At 35.2% G+C, this 27955-nt stretch overlaps 1 protein-coding gene and 1 pseudogene across 5 annotated transcripts in view; both read right to left on the bottom strand.

Moving 5' to 3' along the window:
- LOC106624584 (glutamate receptor ionotropic, kainate 2) overlaps positions 1 to 27955 on the bottom strand; it is a 1058023-nt gene that overhangs the window by 893937 nt on the left and 136131 nt on the right. The gene's annotated exons all lie outside the window — the stretch shown is intronic.
- LOC138858038 (probable inactive serine/threonine-protein kinase scy2) lies at positions 26382 to 27682 on the bottom strand (annotated as a pseudogene).

Genomic DNA, 27955 nt, shown 5'->3' on the forward strand with positions numbered 1-27955 from the left:
GGTTTCTGAAGAGGTAGTAGTCGCTGGGAGCCAAATCTGGTGAATACAGTGGATGCTTAAGCAATTCAAATTTTTATTCGTTGAATTTTGTCATTGTTAAAACACATTTGTGAGTAGGTGTATTGTATTGATTAAAAATTATTATTTTATTGTGCTGCAAACCAGGTCTTTTCTCACGAATTTTTTTTATCCAGCTGATCCAATAGAATGCAATAATATTCAACGTTGATTGTTTTACCTTTCTGCAGATAATCAATCAACAATAACAATAAAAATCTGATGCCATAACCTTCTGTGCTGACCGTTGTGACTTCACCTGCTTTGGAGCTAAACAACCAGTTTCAGTCCGCTGTAAATGTTCTTGCTTCAATTTAGGATCGTGGTAGTAGATCCAAGTCTCATCTATAGCTATAAGACGACGCATCAAATCGGTTTCATTCTGCTGAAGACGTTCCAAATTATGCTGAGAAATTTGTTTCCGATCCAGTTTTTGCTGAAGCTTTTTCATATTAATTCTCCATGTAAAATATGAATTACTCGTTCGTCTGAGATGCTTATGGCATTAGCAATTTCACGCTTTGTTAAACTTGGATCTTCACTAACAATGTTATGAACTTGCTCAATGATTTCTGGTGTGGTTGCCGTTTTTGGTCGTCCTTCGCATGAATCGTTTTCAAGCCTAGTACGACCAAGTTTAAATTCATCAGCCCAAAATTCAACGGTGCGTTTTGAAGGTGAGGACTCCTTATATACTTCTAACAATTGTTCATAAACTTCCTTTGCTTTTAAACAAAGAATCTAATCACGGCGCGATATTCAATTTTTTCCATATTAAAAAAATACCCTAACAAGAAAACTTCATATGGCTTGTAAACAAAGAACTAATTGACAGAATGACTAGTAACTTTGCATGTGTTGTCACGACAGATTTACCAACTTGAGAATAAAAAAATATATTTCGTAAAAAAAACAGTATTTTTTTTATTTCGAGCGCAGAAACTTTTCAGCCAACCTGTACGTATGCACGCATTTTTTGTGTTCTAATGTTTCAAGAAAAAACACGTTGCTGTGGCTAAGGTATACATTAAATTTAATTATTATAAACTATTCAATGGGTCCTAATATACTTCACGTATATATGTTCTTAATAACAAATCGGAAAAAATAAATATCAATCATTCTCAAATTTGGAAGTAATGTTCAAATTTTAACCCCTTGGATGATTACACCGGAAATAAGGTTATCGTTTTTATTTATAAATACAATTTTACTGTATTGAATAGCAATACTAATGTATGTATGGCTAAGGTATCTACAGCAACGCGTGGACGGGGTCCTCTACTCTATGAATAAAGACAAAGGGTTTAAATTAGAACATTACTTTAAAATTTGAAAGTGGTTGATAAAAATTTTCTTTGAGCACCATCTACCTAGCATAAATCAACATAAAGTGTTGAATTACTTATTTTATTAAATTTGTGTTCAAGTTTGTTACAAATGAGTAATTTTCCAAGTTGTTAGTTGATACTATTTCAGAAATTGAAAGAGGGTTGATCATTCTTAATTTTGAGAATAATATTTAGACTATTTAATTATAAACATTTTCAAATTTAATTTATTTCAGCTCTATTCGTATCGTACATTATTAAGAGGACTATTTCTCTATTAAATTTCCCAGTCAAAATGGTTGCTACAACAATATTTCCTGTACCGTGTACGGTTGCATAATTGAGGTGGATTGAAATTACGCTGAATAATAATATGTGAACCAATTTTCAACCGGAGATTATATGATGTCATTCCGGGTGGCTAGATGAGTTACGCCTCCCCCCTGCACACACGCCACTGCGCGCCAACACACCACATCAACACGATCCACAACAAGACATCACACCACTCAGACCACCCACACATACACATCACATCACACCACCACTCTACACAACCCAACACTCAAAAGGGACTAACAGAGGACCAGAGGGCTCTTTTTCGTGACCGAATCGAATCGTACACAAGTTTCCGCCCGTGATTTTTCAACAAGCCTTTCATAAGCCGTATCCGTTTTTAATTTTTGAATTAAATTGGTGCAAATAAGTGCTAAAGGTGAGTGCGCCAGCGAAGCAATTATTTATTGGTCCTTCGAGAAATAGTGAACGGCACTATGGAGTAAAGAAAAAACATCATAAAATCGAAAAAAAAAGAATAAATTATTATATATTTGATGACTTATGTGAGAAACAAAAAAAAAGTGCTGTGAGAAACAAAAAAAGTGGCTAAACGTTTATATACACACGATAAAAAAAAAAACAAACACATATAGTGCTGTGCAGTGCAGTGACACAAACATATATACATATACAAAAAAAAAAAGAGTAACAAAAAAAAAACAATATATTATATATATATATAATGTATGTATATATATATACTTAATCAAGTATAAGCAGGATTGCGTAAAATAAGCAAAGGCAAATCAAAAGCAAAAAAAAAAAAAAAAAAAAAAAAAGCGAAAACGAAAACGTACCAAATAAATTTAAACATGCATATACATATTATATTTAACATATATAAATATATACATACATAATATACTATATTAGGAGAAAACCTCCGTTTAAAGCATTAACATATGTATGAAAACATACAAACATACATATTATATAATGCTAATAATTGCTATACATACATATATCACTAAAAATTTGTATACATACATATATACATAAATTTTATTCGAATAACTGCGGTAAATTATTCTACGTTTCGCGGTCTTTTTGCACTGCGTACATATATATACGCTCTGGTACACAAACATACATAAGTACTTCGCTTCAAAGTCCACATTGGCAAATATTCCGCAATACCCCTTGTTCTTTGTTAAACAAAAACAAGTAGGATTGCATATATACATATAATATTCTAAGTCCTCATTGGCACATATTCGCAATACCCCTTGTTCTTTTACCAACAAAAACAAGCAGGGTTGCGCAAACCATATTAAAACATAATATAATATATTACATACATACATACGTACAAAGTGCATTGATCTCTAAGGTGAGCTCTCAATTGCGCATAACGTCAAGTGCATATGTATCAGCTGATCCGCTTATAGGTATACCCTATAGGAATTACGGACACATAATACATACAAATAAAAGTAAAAATAAAAAACATTTGCGTTTAATATTAATCAATTAAATAATATTATAGAAAAAAAAGCGATAAAACCCGAAATACGCGTCATATATTCATTATTAAATAAAAACTCTTATTATCATAAAAGAGTTAGGTACTCATATGAGTTTAAAAACGTTATTAATTTGTTAATTTTTTTCCAAAAAAAAAAACAAAAACCCTTATTTTCTTAAAAGAGGTTTCAAATATACATATATTTCTTACATTGAAAATATTTTATTTTATTTCGGCACATCTCTTAAATGAGCTCAGACTCGAAAGATTCTAAAACAACTCAGTTGCTAAAAGTTCCAAAAATGATTTCTGACGAAAGAAGTCCATGTACACCTGCAGAAGCTACACGCACAAAGCAAGGTGTTACAAAGCAAAAAAGGGGGAAACATTACATACTGTAAATTCATTGCTGAGAGTGACAGTTTAATAAGATACTGCACTCGATTTTCTTCTTCTCCGATTCAAGATAATTCTGAATCGGTATTAGAAATCAAAAAAGGCAATCTTGACAATTTTTGGCCACGTCTCCAAGCTGCATATACGCAATTGTAGAATCTGTTGGAAAATTGTGGTTTTAGTGGTAATGGCACGACGTAGCCGGTATATTTGATCGAATAATTGTTGATATGGGAAGCTCTTTTGACAACCAAAATTTCCTTAATTGTGAGTTAAAGTATTGGTTAAATTATCTTCAACTTAATTTAGTAATGTGGAAAGTGTTTCTTTAACTTATCCACTTAGTATCCCACCAACAAAAGTGTTTTGAGCTAAAAGGGTGTTTAAAAGCTTTTCAACACATTGAAGTAATATTTGGAATATTAGGTCGCTACCTAATAGACTACAGGTTGGTTGAAAAGTTTCTGCGCTTGCAATGAGAATATACAGTTTTCTCCTAACTTCAATACACTTGTTCCAATGATCCTCCAATAATTTAATGCCATCCTTATAATGACTTCAAAAGCTCTGCAGAATGCCCATCTACGGCTGTATTAGCTTTTTCATTCAACGAAAAACGCTTCCCACGAAGGAATTGTTTCAGGTTTCTGAAGAGGTAGTAGTCGCTGGGAGCCAAATCTGGTGAATACAGTGGATGCTTAAGCAATTCAAATTTTTATTCGTTGAATTTTGTCATTGTTAAAACACATTTGTGAGTAGGTGTATTGTATTGATTAAAAATTATTATTTTATTGTGCTGCAAACCAGGTCTTTTCTCACGAATTTTTTTTATCCAGCTGATCCAATAGAATGCAATAATATTCAACGTTGATTGTTTTACCTTTCTGCAGATAATCAATCAACAATAACAATAAAAATCTGATGCCATAACCTTCTGTGCTGACCGTTGTGACTTCACCTGCTTTGGAGCTAAACAACCAGTTTCAGTCCGCTGTAAATGTTCTTGCTTCAATTTAGGATCGTGGTAGTAGATCCAAGTCTCATCTATAGCTATAAGACGACGCATCAAATCGGTTTCATTCTGCTGAAGACGTTCCAAATTATGCTGAGAAATTTGTTTCCGATCCAGTTTTTGCTGAAGCTTTTTCATATTAATTCTCCATGTAAAATATGAATTACTCGTTCGTCTGAGATGCTTATGGCATTAGCAATTTCACGCTTTGTTAAACTTGGATCTTCACTAACAATGTTATGAACTTGCTCAATGATTTCTGGTGTGGTTGCCGTTTTTGGTCGTCCTTCGCATGAATCGTTTTCAAGCCTAGTACGACCAAGTTTAAATTCATCAGCCCAAAATTCAACGGTGCGTTTTGAAGGTGAGGACTCCTTATATACTTCTAACAATTGTTCATAAACTTCCTTTGCTTTTAAACAAAGAATCTAATCACGGCGCGATATTCAATTTTTTCCATATTAAAAAAATACCCTAACAAGAAAACTTCATATGGCTTGTAAACAAAGAACTAATTGACAGAATGACTAGTAACTTTGCATGTGTTGTCACGACAGATTTACCAACTTGAGAATAAAAAAATATATTTCGTAAAAAAAACAGTATTTTTTTTATTTCGAGCGCAGAAACTTTTCAGCCAACCTGTACGTATGCACGCATTTTTTGTGTTCTAATGTTTCAAGAAAAAACACGTTGCTGTGGCTAAGGTATACATTAAATTTAATTATTATAAACTATTCAATACAGTCAATAGGTCCTAATATACTTCACGTATATATGTTCTTAATAACAAATCGGAAAAAATAAATATCAATCATTCTCAAATTTGGAAGTAATGTTCAAATTTTAACCCCTTGGATGATTACACCGGAAATAAGGTTATCGTTTTTATTTATAAATACAATTTTACTGTATTGAATAGCAATACTAATGTATGTATGGCTAAGGTATCTACAGCAACGCGTGGACGGGGTCCTCTACTCTATGAATAAAGACAAAGGGTTTAAATTAGAACATTACTTTAAAATTTGAAAGTGGTTGATAAAAATTTTCTTTGAGCACCATCTACCTAGCATAAATCAACATAAAGTGTTGAATTACTTATTTTATTAAATTTGTGTTCAAGTTTGTTACAAATGAGTAATTTTCCAAGTTGTTAGTTGATACTATTTCAGAAATTGAAAGAGGGTTGATCATTCTTAATTTTGAGAATAATATTTAGACTATTTAATTATAAACATTTTCAAATTTAATTTATTTCAGCTCTATTCGTATCGTACATTATTAAGAGGACTATTTCTCTATTAAATTTCCCAGTCAAAATGGTTGCTACAACAATATTTCCTGTACCGTGTACGGTTGCATAATTGAGGTGGATTGAAATTACGCTCAATAATAATATGTGAACCAATTTTCAACCGGAGATTATATGATGTCATTCCGGGTGGCTAGATGAGTTACGCCTCCCCCCTGCACACACGCCACTGCGCGCCAACACACCACATCAACACGATCCACAACAAGACATCACACCACTCAGACCACCCACACATACACATCACATCACACCACCACTCTACACAACCCAACACTCAAAAGGGACTAACAGAGGACCGAATCGAATCGACCAGACGTACGCAAGTTTCCGCCCGTGTTTTTTCAACAAGCCTTTCATATACCGTATCCGTTTTTAACTTTTGAATTAAATTGGTGCAAATAAGTGCTAAAGGTGAGTGCGCCAGCGAAGCAATTATTTATTGGTCCTTCGAGAAATAGTGAACGGCACTATGGAGTAAAGAAAAAACATCATAAAATCGAAAAAAAAAGAATAAATTATTATATATTTGATGACTTATGTGAGAAACAAAAAAAAAGTGCTGTGAGAAACAAAAAAAGTGGCTAAACGTTTTTATACACACGATCAAAAAAAAAAAAACAAACACATATAGTGCTGTGCAGTGCAGTGACACAAACATATATATATATACAAAAAAAAAAAGAGTAACAAAAAAAAAAACAATATATTATATATATATATAATATATGTATATATATATATATATATATATATACACAAAAGATAGAAGTGCGGTGAAGTGAAGTGACACAAACATATATACATAACAAAAAAAAAAAAGAAGAAAAACCAACAACGTGCGCGAAATAATAAGAAATTACGTACGGGCGCGAATTTCAACAAAAAACAACAAAAATACATACATAAAAAGACAGAACGGGCGCGACTAAATGAATAAAAACCATACCAGCTAGCAACAACAACCACACCAGCTCACCTAAGTCACCCACCGCAGCTAAGCAGCAAAGGACTGGGCAACAGAACGAAAGGCACACGCACAGGCATAAAAAACATTGTCCTCAAAACCCCTTGGCGGAAACCCCAAAGTGAGTCGTATCGATTCCATTTAGTATATGTATATATCCTCTTGTTATATGTATGTTGAAATTTATGCCTTTGCGGTTTATTTTTTACAAAAATCCGTCTTAATAAAGGCAATAACAAAAAAGAGCGGTTACCAAACTGTTTCTATATTTCGGTTTATTTTCCGGTAAAAACCGAAATACCGCTAACAGATAAAACAGTTTGGTAAAAAATATATATCCAACGAACTCTTGATTGCCTAACTGCTTACCGTTGTGTTCAAATACACAAAAATATCTCTAAAACTAAATAATTCAAGTATTTACTTGCACCAATTTCCAGCACTACCCCTTATACTTAATCAAGTATCAAAAAAAAAAAAAAAAAAAGCGATAACGAAAACGTACAAAATAAATTTAAACATGCATATACATATTATATTTAACATATATAAATATATACATACATATTATACTATATTATCACTAAAAATTTGTATACATACATATATACATAAATTTTATTCGAATAACTGCGGTAAATTATTCTACGTTTCGCGGTCTTTTTGCACTGCGTACATATATATACGCTCTGGTACACAAACATACATAAGTACTTCGCTTCAAAGTCCACATTGGCAAATATTCCGCAATACCCCTTGTTCTTTGTTAAACAAAAACAAGTAGGATTGCATATATACATATAATATTCTAAGTCCTCATTGGCACATATTCGCAATACCCCTTGTTCTTTGACCAACAAAAACAAGCAGGATTGCGCAAACCATATTAAAACATAATATAATATATTACATACATACATATGTACAAAGTGCATTGATCTCTAAGGTGAGCTCTGAATTGCGCATAACGTCAAGTGCATATGTATCAGCTGATCCGCTTATAGGTATACCCTATAGGAATTACGGACACATAATACATACAAATAAAAGTAAAAATAAAAAACATTTGCGTTTAATATTAATCAATTAAATAATATTATAGAAAAAAAAAGCGATAAAACCCGAAATACGCGTAATATATTCATTTCATTAAATAAAAACTCTTATTATCATAAAAGAGTTAGGTACTCATATGAGTTTAAAAACGTTATTAATTTGTTAATTTTTTTTCAAAAAAAAAAACAAAAACCCTTATTTTCTTAAAAGAGGTTTCAAATATACATATATTTCTTACATTGAAAATATTTTATTTTATTTCGGCACATCTCTTAAATGAGCTCAGACTCGAAAGATTCTAAAACAACTCAGTTGCTAAAAGTTCCAAAAATGATTTCTGACGAAAGAAATCCATGTACACCTGCAGAAGCTACACGCACAAAGCAAGGTGTTACAAAGCAAAAAAGGGGGAAACATTACATACTGTAAATTCATTGCTGAGAGTGACAGTTTAATAAGATACTGCACTCGATTTTCTTCTTCTCCGATTCAAGATAATTCTGAATCGGTATTAGAAATCAAAAAAGGCAATCTTGACAATTTTTGGCCACGTCTCCAAGCTGCATATACGCAATTGTAGAATCTGTTGGAAAATTGTGGTTTTAGTGGTAATGGCACGACGTAGCCGGTATATTTGATCGAATAATTGTTGATATGGGAAGCTCTTTTGACAACCAAAATTTCCTTAATTGTGAGTTAAAGTATTGGTTAAATTATCTTCAACTTAATTTAGTAATGTGGAAAGTGTTTCTTTAACTTATCCACTTAGTATCCCACTAACAAAAGTGTTTTGAGCTAAAAGGGTGTTTAAAAGCTTTTCAACACATTGAAGTAATATTTGGAATATTAGGTCGCTACCTAATAGACTACAGGTTGGTTGAAAAGTTTCTGCGCTTGCAATGAGAATATACAGTTTTCTCCTAACTTCAATACACTTGTTCCAATGATCCTCCAATAATTTAATGCCATCCTTATAATGACTTCAAAAGCTCTGCAGAATGCCCATCTACGGCTGTATTAGCTTTTTCATTCAACGAAAAACGCTTCCCACGAAGGAATTGTTTCAGGTTTCTGAAGAGGTAGTAGTCGCTGGGAGCCAAATCTGGTGAATACAGTGGATGCTTAAGCAATTCAAATTTTTATTCGTTGAATTTTGTCATTGTTAAAACACATTTGTGAGTAGGTGTATTGTATTGATTAAAAATTATTATTTTATTGTGCTGCAAACCAGGTCTTTTCTCACGAATTTTTTTTATCCAGCTGATCCAATAGAATGCAATAATATTCAACGTTGATTGTTTTACCTTTCTGCAGATAATCAATCAACAATAACAATAAAAATCTGATGCCATAACCTTCTGTGCTGACCGTTGTGACTTCACCTGCTTTGGAGCTAAACAGCCAGTTTCAGTCCGCTGTAAATGTTCTTGCTTCAATTTAGGATCGTGGTAGTAGATCCAAGTCTCATCTATAGCTATAAGACGACGCATCAAATCGGTTTCATTCTGCTGAAGACGTTCCAAATTATGCTGAGAAATTTGTTTCCGATCCAGTTTTTGCTGAAGCTTTTTCATATTAATTCTCCATGTAAAATATGAAGTACTCGTTCGTCTGAGATGCTTATGGCATTAGCAATTTCACGCTTTGTTAAACTTGGATCTTCACTAACAATGTTATGAACTTGCTCAATGATTTCTGGTGTGGTTGCCGTTTTTGGTCGTCCTTCGCATGAATCGTTTTCAAGCCTAGTACGACCAAGTTTAAATTCATCAGCCCAAAATTCAACGGTGCGTTTTGAAGGTGAGGACTCCTTATATACTTCTAACAATTGTTCATAAACTTCCTTTGCTTTTAAACAAAGAATCTAATCACGGCGCGATATTCAATTTTTTCCATATTAAAAAAATACCCTAACAAGAAAACTTCATATGGCTTGTAAACAAAGAACTAATTGACAGAATGACTAGTAACTTTGCATGTGTTGTCACGACAGATTTACCAACTTGAGAATAAAAAAATATATTTCGTAAAAAAAACAGTATTTTTTTTATTTCGAGCGCAGAAACTTTTCAGCCAACCTGTACGTATGCACGCATTTTTTGTGTTCTAATGTTTCAAGAAAAAACACGTTGCTGTGGCTAAGGTATACATTAAATTTAATTATTATAAACTATTCAATACAGTCAATAGGTCCTAATATACTTCACGTATATATGTTCTTAATAACAAATCGGAAAAAATAAATATCAATCATTCTCAAATTTGGAAGTAATGTTCAAATTTTAACCCCTTGGATGATTACACCGGAAATAAGGTTATCGTTTTTATTTATAAATACAATTTTACTGTATTGAATAGCAATACTAATGTATGTATGGCTAAGGTATCTACAGCAACGCGTGGACGGGGTCCTCTACTCTATGAATAAAGACAAAGGGTTTAAATTTGAACATTACTTTAAAATTTGAAAGTGGTTGATAAAAATTTTCTTTGAGCACCATCTACCTAGCATAAATCAACATAAAGTGTTGAATTACTTATTTTATTAAATTTGTGTTCAAGTTTGTTACAAATGAGTAATTTTCCAAGTTGTTAGTTGATACTATTTCAGAAATTGAAAGAGGGTTGATCATTCTTAATTTTGAGAATAATATTTAGACTATTTAATTATAAACATTTTCAAATTTAATTTATTTCAGCTCTATTCGTATCGTACATTATTAAGAGGACTATTTCTCTATTAAATTTCCCAGTCAAAATGGTTGCTACAACAATATTTCCTGTACCGTGTACGGTTGCATAATTGAGGTGGATTGAAATTACGCTGAATAATAATATGTGAACCAATTTTCAACCGGAGATTATATGATGTCATTCCGGGTGGCTAGATGAGTTACGCCTCCCCCCTGCACACACGCCACTGCGCGCCAACACACCACATCAACACGATCCACAACAAGACATCACACCACTCAGACCACCCACACATACACATCACATCACACCACCACTCTACACAACCCAACACTCAAAAGGGACTAACAGAGGACCAGAGGGCTCTTTTTCGTGACCGAATCGAATCGACCAGACGTACACAAGTTTCCGCCCGTGATTTTTCAACAAGCCTTTCATAAGCCGTATCCGTTTTTAATTTTTGAATTAAATTGGTGCAAATAAGTGCTAAAGGTGAGTGCGCCAGCGAAGCAATTATTTATTGGTCCTTCGAGAAATAGTGAACGGCACTATGGAGTAAAGAAAAAACATCATAAAATCGAAAAAAAAGAATAAATTATTATATATTTGATGACTTATGTGAGAAACAAAAAAAAAGTGCTGTGAGAAACAAAAAAAGTGGCTAAACGTTTATATACACACGATAAAAAAAAAAAACAAACACATATAGTGCTGTGCAGTGCAGTGACACAAACATATATACATATACAAAAAAAAAAAAGAGTAACAAAAAAAAAAAACAATATATTATATATATATATAATATATGTATATATATATACTTAATCAAGTATAAGCAGGATTGCGTAAAATAAGCAAAGGCAAATCAAAAGCAAAAAAAAAAAAAAAAAAAAAGCGAAAACGAAAACGTACCAAATAAATTTAAACATGCATATACATATTATATTTAACATATATAAATATATACATACATAATATACTATATTAGGAGAAAACCTCCGTTTAAAGCATTAACATATGTATGAAAACATACAAACATACATATTATATAATGCTAATAATTGCTATACATACATATATCACTAAAAATTTGTATACATACATATATACATAAATTTTATTCGAATAACTGCGGTAAATTATTCTACGTTTCGCGGTCTTTTTGCACTGCGTACATATATATACGCTCAGGTATACAAACATACATAAGTACTTCGCTTCAAAGTCCTCATTGGCACATATTCGCAATACCCCTTGTTCTTTGACCAACAAAAACAAGCAGGATTGCGCAAACCATATTAAAACATAATATAATATATTACATACATACATATGTACAAAGTGCATTGATCTCTAAGGTGAGCTCTCAATTGCGCATAACGTCAAGTGCATATGTATCAGCTGATCCGCTTATAGGTATACCCTATAGGAATTACGGACACATAATACATACAAATAAAAGTAAAAATAAAAAACATTTGCGTTTAATATTAATCAATTAAATAATATTATAGAAAAAAAAAGCGATAAAACCCGAAATACGCGTAATATATTCATTTCATTAAATAAAAACTCTTATTATCATAAAAGAGTTAGGTACTCATATGAATTTAAAAACGTTATTAATTTGTTAATTTTTTTTCAAAAAAAAGAAAACAAAAACCCTTATTTTCTTAAAAGAGGTTTCAAATATACATATATTTCTTACATTGAAAATATTTTATTTTATTTCGGCACATATCTTAAATGAGCTCAGACTCGAAAGATTCTAAAACAACTCAGTTGCTAAAAGTTCCAAAAATGATTTCTGACGAAAGAAGTCCATGTACACCTGCAGAAGCTACACGCTCAAAGCAAGGTGTTACAAAGCAAAAAAGGGGGAAACATTACATACTGTAAATTCATTGCTGAGAGTGACAGTTTAATAAGATACTGCACTCGATTTTCTTCTTCTCCGATTCAAGATAATTCTGAATCGGTATTAGAAATCAAAAAAGACAATCTTGACAATTTTTGGCCACGTCTCCAAGCTGCATATACGCAATTGTAGAATCTGACGACTCAGATCTACCAGAAAATTTCAAATCTTCGGCTTACGCAAAAGACGAAAACTGCTTAGACCAAGAAACTAAAGCAATGATTTTAGCAACTTAAGCTAATAAAAGCAATTGCACCTACTCCACATCAGCGAGTAGAGCTGCCACAAGTACAAAGTCATGAGGCAAGTTCAGGAATCCATCTCAAGGTGCCCACATGTGATACAGAAATATTTCATGGTGGTTATGAACAATGGCCGTCCTTCCGGGACATGTTTACAGCCGTTTATATAAACCACCCAAAATTAACAAATGCGCAAAAATTGTATCAGATCCGATACAAAACAAAAGGTCAAGCAGGCGTCATAGTCAAACAGTTCGCACTAATGACGATAATTTCAATCTGGCTTGGGAAGCTCTAAAAGCAAGATACGAAAATGAAAGAATATTGGTCGATAAGCAAGTAACGATACTAATGAACTTGCCTAAAATTCAGAAAGAAACAAGTGATGAATTTATAAGACTACAATCCACTGTTTCAAATTGTTTGTCGGTTTTATCGACTCAAAATATTCCCACAGACATCTGGGACCCTATTCTGGTAAATATATGCACCGCGGTATTACCAGAAAAATCGTTACTTATGTGGGAGCAATCGCTCTCATCTCGGAAAAAATGCCAACGTGGCAACAGATGAAAGACTTTTTAATAACCCAATACGAAATCGCAGAAAGGGTAGATAAAAAAATGGTCAGAACGAAAACCGTTCAACACGACCTAAATAGAAGCTTCCACAACCCTCAAGCCAGTAGCAACAACAATTTAAACAGAAGCTTCTTCAGAAATCAAACGTTCACATCCGAACAGTACAAGCAAACGTCACGCGAACTATGTACAGGGGGGCATAAGCTCAAATCTTGCGAGAAATTCAAAAAGATGAATATTATCGACCGAAATAATTTCGTAAAAACAAAAAGACTTTGTACAAATTGCCTGTCACATGCGCATACACTTAAAGAGTGTGAAAGCAAATTTAATTGCGTTTATTGTCATAAACGACATCATTCTATGCTTCATTATAACAATTTTTCCAGATCACCCCCAAACAGCGCAAATATGGAAAGAGCCACGGGTTTAGTTGCAACAGCAAATCCCGAAGTGCTAAATCCCGAAAATTGCCATGCTGCTCAAAGTCATTAAACACCCAAACGCTACACAGCGAAAATCAAAGTAGAGTACTACTACCCACAGCAGTCGTCTCTATCGAACACCGAGGAGAGCTGTTTAAACTTAGAGCCTTAATACACCAAGGATCACAACGATCTTTCATAGCGTCTAGGGCTCAAAATAGGCTACAACTGCCAACAAAACTAGCCAATTGTGAAATCACGGGAATAGGCGGAAGAGTAGTCCAAAACTCAAATAAAATCTGCCGCATTACCCTAATTTCCCCCCAAGCGGATAAGCACATACAAGCAGAAGCTATAGTCTTACCGCAACTTACAAATCTGCTTCCAAGCTATCACATAAATAGCAAGCATTGGCAAAAGGTTTCACACCTAAAGCTAGCAGATCCCAACTGCAACACTCCCGCTCAAATAGACCTTCTATTAGGCAGCGATCTCATACCACAGATAATACTCGGCACAAAATACTATTTTTGGGTGGATCCTAAGTGGCTAGTTTCGGAACCAGTTACCACCATGGCCACTCAGATTGAGGAAATCTCAAACGAATACCTCAATTCACAATTGAAAAAATTTTGGGAGTTAGAAGAACTCCCCCCCATATCAATCACAACCCCTGAAGATCAGTATTGTGAAGACTTTTACAAAGCCACAACTACTAGATCAGATAATGGTCGGTACGTCGTACGACTACCACTAAAACAACAATTTCCTAACACACTCGCCTTAGGTCACTCTCGCATCTCTACATACAATACAGCAGTTTTTAAGTATGGAAAAGAACTTACTTAAAAAAGGTGAGCTTAAGCCAGAATACGATGGCGTGTTAGAAGAATACCTCCATTTAGACCACATGGAGGAAGTAAGCCCATGTGAAAAAATCATAAATGGCAAATATTACTCATTTTACTTGCCTCATCACGCAGTAGTAAAGCCAGACAAAAAAACAACTAAAGTAAGAGTTGTCTTTAATGCATCAAGATCTATTAGCTCGGGGAATTCCCTAAATTATATTCTATTTACGGGACTGGAGCAGATTTAATGCTACTAATTTTAAATTGGTGTATATTCAAATACGTATTTAACGGAGACGTCGAAAAAATGTATAGACAAATAGTCGTACATAAAGACGATCAAGATTTTCAGCGAATTATTTTCCGAAAATCTCCCAATAGTCCACTCCGCGACTATAAATTGAAAACAGTTACCTTTGGCATCAACTGTGCTCCATATTTAGCCATTCGAACACTGCACGAATTGACAGAAAATACCAAGTCAGAATTTCCTCTGGCAACCCAGGTGTTAAAAACACAAACGTATGTAGACGATATCCTGTCTGGAAGTCACAGTCTTCCACAAGCATACGAGTCACTAGCACAGGTGACACAAGCCGTCAAAACCGCAGGGTTTCCGTTAAAAAAAATAATGGCGAACCACCCTAATATCTTAAAGGATATACCTAAAGAAAATCTGTTGGACACTAATTTCCTTAAATTCGACAAGGAAAGTACAACAAAAACTCTGGGGATCCAATGGAACGCGATATCTGACCAGTTTTCATACACTACAGAGTCAATATCAGCATTATCCGCCATAACAAAACGCCAAATTTTATCCTCTGTGGCAAAACTTTTCGACCCCGCAGGATGGCTTTCGCCAATTATGATACAAGCGAAAATCTTGATACAAGAATTATGGCTAGATGGAACCGACTGGGACGAATAAGTGAAACCTCTTCGCTTAGAAAAATGGTCTGGAAGACATTTCCCAGATACAAATCCCACGATGGGTAAACTATTTCCCCGAACACAAAGTCGAAATACACGGCTTCTGTGATGCCTCGGAGAAGGATACTGTGCCACTATCTATGTGCGCACACAAAGCGATACTGCGACTACAAGCCACTTATTAGTAGCAAAAGCAAAGGTGGCTCCTTTAAAAACGCTAAGTCTACCTCGACTTGAGCTCTGTGGCGCGTTACTAGTCGCAAAATTAGCTTCCATGGTGCAGACCCATTTAAACATGAAGAAACATAGATTGTATCTCTGGTCCGATTCTGAAATTGTTCTAGCCTGGTTGAAAAAACCACCACATGCATGGAAGACGTACATTGCTAATCGAACGTCGCAAATACCTGACCTAGTGGGATCAGCCACTTGGCGACACGTAGCCAGTGCTGACAATTCTGCCGATCTAGGTACAAGAGGGTGCAAACCCCTTCACCTTACCACCAACACCCTCTGGTGGAATGGTCCCCGATGGTAAACAGAATCTCCCGATTCTTGGCCACAATCGCCCATGCGCAATATGATAGCCCCAGAAAGTCGAAAAATCGACTCCTTTCACACAACAGTGGAGAATACTGACATCCTTGAGCGATTTTCATCGTTCTCCCGAGCCCTCAGAGTAGTCGCCTATATGTTTAAGTTCATAGAGCGACTTAAATTAAAATTAAGGGAGTTCCCTCAGAGTACCCCCAATGCGATACATTGACGCACCTAGAATTGCAAAAGGAAAAGGTCGCTCTAATCGCATCAACTCAAACGCGCTACTTCAGCCGCGATATAACACTATTAAGAGAATCAAAACCCATTGACAAAACGAGTTCACTCTTAGTTCTTAACCCATTCCGCGACACGAAAGGTCTGCTTCGTGCGAATGGTCGGCTTGCCAATAAAAGCCTCACGTATAATGAACGCCATCCTCTAATCATACCAGAGAAATCTCGACTTGCCACTTTACTCCTCAATTATTTCCACTTACTTATGCTCCACGCAGAACATCGCCTAATGCAACATATAGTCCGCCAAAAGTTCTATATTCCTCGACTTAAGCAACAAATAAAAAAATGCATTTTCATGTGCAAGATCTGCACTCTGCATAAGCAGAAGTTGCCAACGCAGATTATGGCAGCACTTCCACCGGAACGCTGTAACTTCGCTCTGCCTTTCACAGTCACAGGGGTCGATTTTGCTGGCCTTTTTCAATTAAAGGCGTCCTTGCTAAGGTCGCCCACCATAATGAAAGGCTATGTGGCTGTTTTTGTCTGTTTTACGACAAAAGCAGTGCTCCTCGAGCTATGTACAAATCTGACTAAGGAGGCTTTTCTCGCGGCATTTGCTCGCTTCGTCGGACGACGCGGCTTCCCTTCAAAACTAATGAGCGATAACGGCAAAACCTTCATTGGAGCCCAAAGATCCACTGAAAAACAGTGTGTGGATTTTATTAAACAAGTATCACCTGAAATTGTTCAGAAGTATGCTCCCCAAGGCATTAATTGAACGCAAATGAATTAGTCGTATAACTAACCAATAAACCCGCAAATGACAAAACCGATATATACCAACCATTCTAACTGCAATGATTGATCAAATTGATGATCCATTCCTGCCATATACCGTGGCACATTTGCCATAAATTTACATGCCACAAATGTATAATTATTCCAACTTCTTCATACAAATAAATATGAAAGTAGATATGGCAGCAACACCAACGAGTGTGAGGTCCGCCATCAATGTGCCGCGCCCTGGGGCAACTCCAACACCACGAACCGCAGCGGCAATCGTTCCTGCAACCGCTCCCCGTAATGGCCCGCGACCACTACCACCTTCATCAGCACCGGCAACGGTACCTCAACGCAGCCGATGCCCACTGTGTCGACGCACACACCGGCTGCAACACTGCAGCATTTTTCGAAGCATGCAGCCCCTTCAACATCAGCAGGTTGCCCAAGCGCACGGGCACTGCCTCAACTGTTTGGCTACGGTCCATACGACGTCTGAGTGTACGTCGGTTACGCTTTGTCAAGTGTGCAATAGGCAGCACCACACTATGCTACACCGCACTCCAATGCGGGCCGTCGGGCGACAACTCGCCCCAAGCCGCAGATCGCAGCAGAGCAGCCATCCGGATCGCCCCCGAAGACAGGTAGCTCCACCTCCCGCCAGACCAAGGCGATAGGAGGCACCAACGCAGCGTCGGCAGCCCAGGCCAACATACCGCCGCTGCACTGGCCTCAGCAGTGTTGTTGCCACGCTGCAGCAACTACAGCGATTGCTAGGCTAGGGGGGCCGGGATGGCTAGATGAGTTACGCCTCCCCCTGCACACACGCCACTGCGCGCCAACACACCACATCAACACGATCCACAACAAGACATCACACCACTCAGACCACCCACACATACACATCACATCACACCACAACTCTACACAACCCAACACTCAAAAGGAACTAACAGAGGACCAGAGGGCTCTTTTTCATTAGCGAATCGAATCAACCAGACGTACGCAAGTTTCCGACCGTGTTTTTTCAACAAGCCTTTCATAAGCCGTATCCGTTTTTAATTTTTTTATTAAATTGGTGCAAATAAGTGCAAAAGGTGAGTGCGCAAGCGAAGCAATTATTTACCGGGTATCTAGGTAATTTACGTTTTTTTTTTCATCAACAACAGTAGCCAATTATTTAAATTACATCTGATAGCCTAGCAACAATGGTTGTATCTGAAGTTTAATTTCGTTAACTTCTCCATCGTTGACCGCTAATGTAGCCCCATTACAGAACCAGTTATGATCCAAACAATTAATTTTTACTTTCAGGAATATACTCCCAATTAATCCTTGTTCAGTAGTAACAATCCTTAAAGTCCATATGTGTATGTATAGTAATTAGTTAAAAGCATTTAGGATAATGAATGAGGTAGCTAGGATTAATCATTATTGATTTTTAACAATAATATATATCATTTGCATAAGTGAGGTAGATTCAAACGAAATTAATTTTCCGGGATTCCCACAAATAATGCATACGTTTTGGCATTCACTTAGAAACGCGCTTGTCTAATAAAAATGTTCCATTTATTCTGCCCTATGCCCGGGCTGTCAAAGTTTCGTGTTATTTTCATGTTTTTTGCCTTCTAGATTGAAAAAAGTGCAACATTTTCTGCCCTTCTTAAAACGTAAGGGTGAGAGTTGCTCTTTGGTTTCGCTGGCAAAATGGAAATAATTTTTTTCAAAAATTAATTTGTCTTTTATGCACGTTTTCTTATAACTTAACGGTATCATACGCTTACGAATTAATTTTCGTCCTGTTAAAAGTAAATTAAAAATATAAAATGTTTTTATTGTACTATAGTGAATAATGTTAAGACCTCTTTTAGTCACACATTTCTATTTTTGCAGCTTTATGAGAGAATTTTTAGCAGTAGGCAGCGACTACCTGTCAGCCTGCAGAAAAACACAAATTCTACTTCCAGCTTCAAATAGTAAAGGGTGAACCATTTCCAGGTTCCCTACCTTTGCAACCTTTTTATTATCCTTCCAAAGAAAATTTTTTGGCATTTATTTTTTGAATATCATTTCTTTCAAATGTTGGCCGCGGCTACGTCTTAAATGGTCTATCCGTTGAGTCCAATTTTCGATGACTCGTTCGAACATTTCGACTGGTAACTGGCGAATGACACTAGTGGTGTTTTGCCCCAAGGCCTGAATCGAAGCGGGATTGTCCGCATAGACTTTAGACTTTACATAGCCCCACAGGAAAGTCTAACACTGTGATATAACACGATCTTAGTGGCCAAACGACTGGCCCAAAAGGTGAAATTATCTGCTTACCGAAGTTTGCTCTCAATAAATCCGTTGATTGATGTGATGTGTGGAAAGTGGCGCCGTTTTGAAACCAAATGTCGCCATGATCACGAGCTTCAATTTCAGGCATCAAATAGTCGGTTGTCGCCATTGACGGTTACGATCTCACCGGCATCATTTTTGAAGAAATATGGAGCAATATTCCATCGACCTACAAACCACACCAAACCATTGTTTTTTCTGGATGAAATGACAGCTCTTCAGGTTGCTCTTCGCCCCAAATGCGGCAATTTTGCTTGTTTACGTACTGAGCCAGATATGAGTCTCATCACTGAACAAAATTTGGCTCGAAAACGTCGGATCTTTTTGGAACTTTTCAAGAGCCCATAGAGCGAAACGATGTCGCTTGGGAAGATCGAGCGGCTTCAGTTCTTGCAAAAGCTTTATTTTGTACGCTTTAAATTTAATATCTCGATGTAAAATGCGCCCAGTCGTTCCATACGTCAGTCCGAGATGATGCGAACTGCACCGAATCAACTCACCACGGTCTTCGTGTACACTCTCAGCTACGGCCGCTATATTTTCTTTACTGCGTACTGGACGTGGTCTATTCGGTCGAATATTATCCAATAATAAATACTGGGTCGCAAGATTGGTGATGGTGTTGCGAATAGTACGCCCAGTAGGCCGATTGTATTGACCGTAAGTTGAGCGAAGGGTGCGAACTCATTCTTTACAGAAGGTGAATTCTCACATTAAAATTGAAAGATTTGTAAAAGTTGTTCAGGCGAAGATCTTTTCATGATAAAATGCCAAACAATACTGAATAAAAATAATATGACAGCTTGACACGACTCACGCGTGATTGGTCAAAAATGGCTATTCAAAAAAGTACCGCAACTGGGATCACCGTATATAAAACACGAAGAAGATAAAATAAAACCTGGTATTGAACCACAGTAGCAATGCGAAACCAAATAAGATGTAAATAAACAGAAACCTTTTTAGAATATGAAAAATAGTATGAATGCTTTGCATTCTGCCAGAGATACTATTGTATGCTAAGCCTTGCTGAAGTTGATAAATAGATCATTAAGTTCCGAGAGGAAATAAAAACAGCGAAAACGTCTTTAAACAGGTGGATTCAAAGCGCAATTGCACCGAAGAAATATAAGGATGGTATGAAAAGAGAGATAGAAGATTTTTGTTATGAAAATCCATAAATAAAACGAACTATTCTTACGGGATATTGAAAATAATTGTTGATATTGCTTTATTTGGGAGTGCAGCAGATATCAGAAGATGAACGGAATCTATTTGCAGGGTAAAACCGTATGATGAACTCAGACAAGTATCAAAAAAAGATTTGACATTAGTCGATGCAGGGCATATCTTCGTTTGATTCCCCGAAAGTCTAATTTTACAGAAGGACGAAGTCATGTATCGACAGTCCATGTTAAACTCACTCGGACTTCCTCGGGTCCCTATTGATGTAACTGCTGCACATAATCAAGCACCTTTTCTTATGAATATGGAAAAAAGATTAAATTGCCTGATCACGACTAGGTAATCGCTGTGGGGCATAAATTAGCACCATCTGTTTATGCTGGTATCAAAATCTTTTCCAGTAGCTAGGACAACCGCAAGCCGTTGGACATTCTGGACCAACATACATCGCAATTCGAAGTGGAAAGCCTAGTTTATCTACTACTAATACCCATGTTCATGATTTCGAGACGCTCCTTGAACTTGAAGAGCTTTAACCATGGATTGGTAAAACCAGTAGTAATCATGTCGGTTGAAAATTCATAGGTTTTGCTATACAACCCTTTAAACGATATATTTTCGATGCATTGCTATACCCTGAACAGGGTATATTAAGTTTGTAACACCCAAAAGGAAACGTCAGATACCTTACAAGTATAAAATATAATATTATATATTGTATAAATAAATGATCAGTTTGACGAGATGAGTCGATTTAGTCTGTCCGTCCGTCTGTATATATGCGAACTAGTCGCTCAGTTTTTAAGATATCGATCTGAAGTATTGCACACTACCTTTTCTAGCCAAAAACCACTATAGTATATAGCTGCCATACAAACTTCCGATCGTTCAGTTTGTATGGCAGCTATATACTCAAATGCTTCATGGAATACTTTTTTATTTAACGAGGTATCTTCACGGAATTTGTCATGGATTATTGCCTAATACAATGGTGCAATATCTAAAGAAATTATTTAGATCGGACCACAATAGCATATATGGAAATTATTGGCTATTATGCTACTGCAAAATATGTTCGGCCGGGCGAACAAAACTTCCTGACCTTCTAGACATTAAATGATATTCAGAACACTAGCGTGAAAGCCAATACTTGTTCCAAATTGTATAATGTAGACACCAGTAAAAAAGTAAAACAAACAGTTGATGACTTGGTTTTCAATGAAGGAAAGCAATTTCTTAATCTTAGTTAGTCTAGCTCTACGTTTAAATGCTCCACTCAAAGATTTCCTGCAAATGCCCTACGATTATCCGACGGTAAAATTTACTATTAAGTCGAACATTCAAAACGTGCAAGTATGCATGCGAAAAGCCTTTACGTTTACTGCATACCCAGAAGACATCGTGCTCTAAATTATGATAAATCTTTTAATTAATTCCTCTTGTGCGCCAGTTACCATAGAAGATAAAAGTCTGCTGCTGAAAAAACGTTCTGGCAGTATTACCACTGATTGTGTTCCCTGAACTAGTCATTGGAATGTCCATCAATATTCCCATTTCTTTTCTCGATTCATGTTAATTTTTTTTTCTTTGTTGCTTTAACAATTTCTTTACTTTCTCCACGAGCTTGCCAGTTAGTAGTGGTAGTCTGTTGGCGTTATGAATTATGCACTCGAAACACCGTATCCAAATATGTAGTGTTGATAATCCATATTCGTACAAATGTTCCTTTTGTAGTCGCAGCCGAACCAAATTTAAATAGTTCATTAATCTTGGAGTCGCCTCACAAATTCTGCAACCCAGTGATGATAACTCAAACGATTCAATGTTGTTGGCAACATTTGTGCAATTTGCATCTTTACATTTTCAACCTCTACTCGAACTAAGTCCGCTGACTCTTTTTCGAAAATTATTTATATTAGTCTGCAGAACCAAGTTGAAGTAGGCCGATTATTTTGCCTTAGTATTAAGGATCCATTTTTCATTTGCAAACGGACAATACATACAGCAAAAACCGATTTCAATAATTGTTCCAGTTTCAGGCTTTTAAGCAATCTTGTTGATGCTCTCAATTTCTGGTGAAAAGCACTTTATTATACGTGCAAAAGTGTGGTTAACAAGATATTGCAAATTTCTTTCCTTTTCCAGCCTTGTACAAACTTACGCGCGTTGCTACCATTAACTCTTCGTGCGGGGTTTTATCAATGACAGATTCACTTTTTTTTTGTTTGAATCTTAGTTGCGCACTCCGAAAAGGGTTTGAGAAATTAGATCTCCATCTAACCATTTCTTATTTCGCTCTTTAAACAATGCCATAAGCCTGTGACTCGTTTCCCACTTTTCCACCAATTTAATAGCAATGTTTCTTAATTGTTTTCAATATTGTGATCAATTAGAAAACACATGATTATGAACTGCTAAAAATTTGTTGAAAAAGGGTGCGTTTTAAGACTGATATTGTATCAAACAAAAACGCAAAAAATCAAAAAGTTGCAAAAACCTGCAGCTTCTTTTTCAACTTGACATACCCAATAGATCATATCAACAAACAAACCAAACACTATGGCGAATCCGGTCGAACCACCCAACTTCTATTCCACAGAAAATTAGATTCCATATGCTAAAACACTTTAGGTGTAAAGGTATGGTAAAAAACCGTGATTAATCACTAAAACATTAAACACAGATCACAAACTAATTTTTTTAATTTAATACATACCTAATAATTTCAATTAAACCACAAATCCAAACAAAAAATTATAAAAATAATATTTATGTGTGAAAACGAAAATAATTAGTGCACTTGGTTAAACGTATGTTAACTTTGAAAGCTCACAGTTGCGCAAATATTGGGAGCAAAACAAATTAATTTCTTAGTTGTCAAAAAAACAAAGAAATTTGGCGGTAAGGGAACATTTATAATTTCGATAAATCTCCGCCAAATTGGCAATTTCTCCCACTGTGCGACGTAGACATTCCAAACATGAATAAAAGTCAGCAGATACATAACACGTACCAAAAAAAACGTACAAATCGAATTCGAAAAATGTTCTACGGATCATTCTGAACAACTTTGCCTAAGGGAATATGGGTTTCAAACCGGTTTCGAGTCAGCGATGTTTTAGCAGAATTTTTCGGGATCATAAAAATTTTTTCGTCAGTTTTTGAGATATGTGAATGAAATTTTACACATAGATGCATTTTGACATTCTATTGATCATTTGTCGGAATCGGACAATTATATCACATATCTACCAGATTTCAGATTTTTTCTGGTATAATGCCTTCAATTAAAAAGCTAAAAGCTCGTAATTTTGCAAAATAGTCCTCTAATATACACCTCCATCCGTAAGAATTTTGCCCGGCAAATTCTTGGTATACATTTTTAATTACATACATTTTTAAATTAATTTGTAATGGTAACTTAACATTTTGAACATTTTTAATTCATATTACATAAATTTCTTAAAGTTATTTCTAATTCTAATTCTTATTCTAGCATTGTAAATATTTTTCATTACTTTTTATAATACAATAACATTTGTTTTTTTTTTTGATAGAATATAGAATCCCTCGAATTACATAACACCTCCACCCTTAAGAAATTTGCGTCTCTGCGAATTCTGATGTTAACATTTTTAAAATTTTTATTAATATTTCATAATATTTTGAAATTTGTACTTTAATTGCGTTTTATAGTATTTTGTTTTCCTTTTATTTGAAGTGTTTACCACATAATTACCTTGACACTCATATTAATCAATTGTTTGTAGTTTGTATTTAAATTTTGTATGCAATTTGTCTGTTAATTAATTCTATCCAATGGAGTTTTGAAGATTTTGTCATTTAAGTCTTCTGTCTTATTACTTTTATCTGCGTTTAGTGTACTGTGTAGACGTTGTATGTCAGAGTTACCCGTTTTGTGCCATGAGGTGGTTACATGTGTCGCAATGTTTTCCTCTTTCAAAAATAGTCTTGTTGCGCTGTGCAATATGCAGCGTTCGATATAAAACAATAGTTTTCGCATTTTGACTAAAAATTGTATACGTTGCTTCAATGCTGCTAAGATCGCTACCCAATTCCTGTCGTTAAGTTTGAGAAAACTTACATATTTCGAAAATTTATTTCATGTATGCCTCTGTGAATGTTGCGCAGCTGTTCGTTTTCTATTACACTTGTAGTTAGTATTTAATTTTTGTCCGTGATTTTTATTAGTTTTATCTTTGATCTATGCAATGTTAAATCTTTGAGTTGAAAATTCTAAATAGAAATGTTTTGAAATTTAAAAAAAAAGTTCGTCATTCTCATAAAAATGCACATTAGCCCCTTTCGAGCAGAACGATGCAGGTTATATCATAATCGTACTCCTGAAGAAAAGTTGTCCACCTTTGCAATTTCATGGTGGGTTCATTGAGATTATTTACCTACGTCAAACGCTTGTGATCGGTTCGAACTACAAATTTATGACTGTATATATAGGTTCGAAAATGTTTAACTGATCACACTTTTCAGCAAGCATTTATTTTTCTATAGTCGAATAACGAATCTCGTGGTCGGCTAAATGACGTGAGGCAAGGCAAATTGATTGACCGCTTTGACTTAGCACTAGCTCGATGGCAAACTGTGATGCGTCAGTTGTTAGGGTAAATTTTTTATTGAAATCCGATGGTTGTAAAACTAGTTCACTTCTAATTAACTTCTTTAATGTTTCGAAAGAATCTAAAAATTCATTGTCTTTAGTGTCAACAATGCAATCTTTTTACCGTAACCGTACCAAGGTATTGGATAAGCAACAGTTGCGTAATCACGTATAAACTTCCGATAATACCTCGTAATGCCCAACAATTGTTTAATTACAAGTACTTTAGCATTGGATGGTTGTGCCATAATTTTTGATGGATCTGGTCTGATACCATCAATTGAAAAACAAGGTCTAAAAATTTCGTTGTAAATGCTGCAAAATAGCATTTGCCCTCAATTTTCAAATTAGCTTCTATTATTTTCTAAAAAGTTTTCGTTGTGGAGTCAATTGTTATAAAGTAACTACATTTTCCTATATTATAGAATATGTAGTCCATATATTACAATTCGCCACTTTTGTTAACCGCCGTTGTCAATTTTCTTAGGTAGGACCTATAAAGGCTCTTTGACTGTTGCTCGGAACAATTATATTTTGCACTAACATCTCATTGATTTTTCTGTCCACTTCAGCACGATGTACAACTGGGTATCTATAAAGTTTGGTATAAATTGGCGAGTCTGTCTTAGTTATAATCCTATGTTGTATTACACTAGTAATCGGTAAATTGCTTTTTTCTTGATAGAATATGTCTTGGTACTTGTTCAGCACTCTTATTAATATCGCTTAATCGAATAAATTGAAATGTTTTGCAAATGTGCTATTACATGTACTACCATGTGATTTGTTTTGGCAACTAAATACCTACAAATTTTAATTTTTTAAATATTTCTCTACTTCGGATTCTTCTTCTTCGCAAAAATAAATTAGTAGTGCCGCACTGCTTGTAACAAGCCTCCGAGTTCTATAATTAACTATAGCGTATAAGCTAAGCAGTACATTGTTTTCCAAAATACCGTCCAAGTAATCGTGAAAATATGATAAAGTCGATAAATTGATTTTCTTTCCAAAATTCTTTAAAACGTGGTACGCTATACCGTATGTTTGTTCAGACATTTCTGTTTAAGAGTTTAATATTGAAAGTGGGTGACATTATTCTCCGTTTCGCATCACATAGCCTAGGTTTTATTATCCAAAATTCAGTACCAGTATCCATAATAAATGTTCCTTTTTTGTATTTCGTATTTTCGACTAAATAGGGTAATTTCTTAAAGAGCCAAATTGAAAATGTTGGTTGCTTTCGTTCGTGCCTATATTCATTGGCTCGTTTTGAGAACAAGTTTGATTTTGGTTGTTGGTTATATCTAGTTGAGTGACTGTAATGTGATTTTGTGTTCTATGCGACTGGTGGCCAATGTTTGGAATTTGACCCGATTGTGTAAAAAATTTTGGTTGAAATGAAGATTTTAAATCTGCTGTTTAAATGCACACCAAAATTTTGTTTTCATAACCACTAGAACTCAAAAAAGGTATAAAGGAAAACGCCCGTGTGCTTGGTTGCAGGAGTTATTACTATTTTTTATTATTTTAATGTGACTTTGACAAATTATTTCGGTTGAGGTCTCTGGTGACCGAATGGTTGCGCAAAATATATTACCGATCGAAGTACGTAAAACGATGTCCAGGTTCCCTGTCTGATCGAGTAAACGTTTTTTTCACTGTTTTATTCGAAGGTGTGTTGCGCGCCAGATCGTTGCTGTTGCGAAGTGAAGAAACTGCTGGGGCTATCCTTTTTGTTAAAAAGTGGTGTACAGGCGCGGTGTGTAGTGGTGTATTATATTAGGACGCGCCAGTTTTTCCAGGTAGAGTGGTGTGTATGTAGAGGGAGGCTTAACTCATTTAAACAGCTGCCATTATTGTTGTTGTATCTTCCCGTATTTTGATAATTTAATGTCTGCTCGAAATTTCGCCCCTTTTTATTATGATTTAGTTGTGGTCTACTGTTAAAATTCGGAGGGGTTTAACTTAAATAACCGTTTGACTTTATAATTTCAAAAGCTTCTTTTAGACTTGTTGGGTTATGACTTACGATTATACTTTTGACAGGTTCTAGTAAACCGGGTTTAAAAGAATTTGAGCCGATTCTAGCATTACTTTCACTATTAACTTCAGGTAGTTTATTTTTATTAAAGTACAGTGCATTATTTACCCGACACCAAAGTGTTGCTAATTTATTATAGAAATTCTCAATTGAAGAGTTACATCGGCATGCTCTTATCTTGTCAATAAGTTCTTCAACTTAATTTTTCTCGCCATGTAAGTCGGTTAGAACTTGTTTAATTAATAGACAATTATCTAGATTTCCGTTCATTAGAAGGGACCTGCTTGCGCTACCTGTGTCTTTAATGTTGTTCATTAACAATACTTCATATTCGATTCATCATAATAAGGAATAGAATTTAAATTACTATAAATGAATAATCAAAAAATTTAAATAGTTCAAAATTGGAAAATATAGGTATGTAGGTTAATTATTATAAATATATTATAGTAATACTAATAAAAGTTATCATAATTTTACATAAGTAGAAATAAAAGTATACTTATCGTCTGTCTTTCCTTGCGTTTGTCTTTTGTTGTTGCCGTCGTCGGCTGTCTTTTGTCGCTCATACGTTTTTTCTTCAATGTTGGTTATGTCTCGTTGTTGCTG

The sequence above is a fragment of the Bactrocera oleae genome, chromosome X, assembly GCF_042242935.1.
Source record: "Bactrocera oleae isolate idBacOlea1 chromosome X, idBacOlea1, whole genome shotgun sequence".
NCBI classification, from domain to species: domain Eukaryota; kingdom Metazoa; phylum Arthropoda; class Insecta; order Diptera; family Tephritidae; genus Bactrocera; species Bactrocera oleae.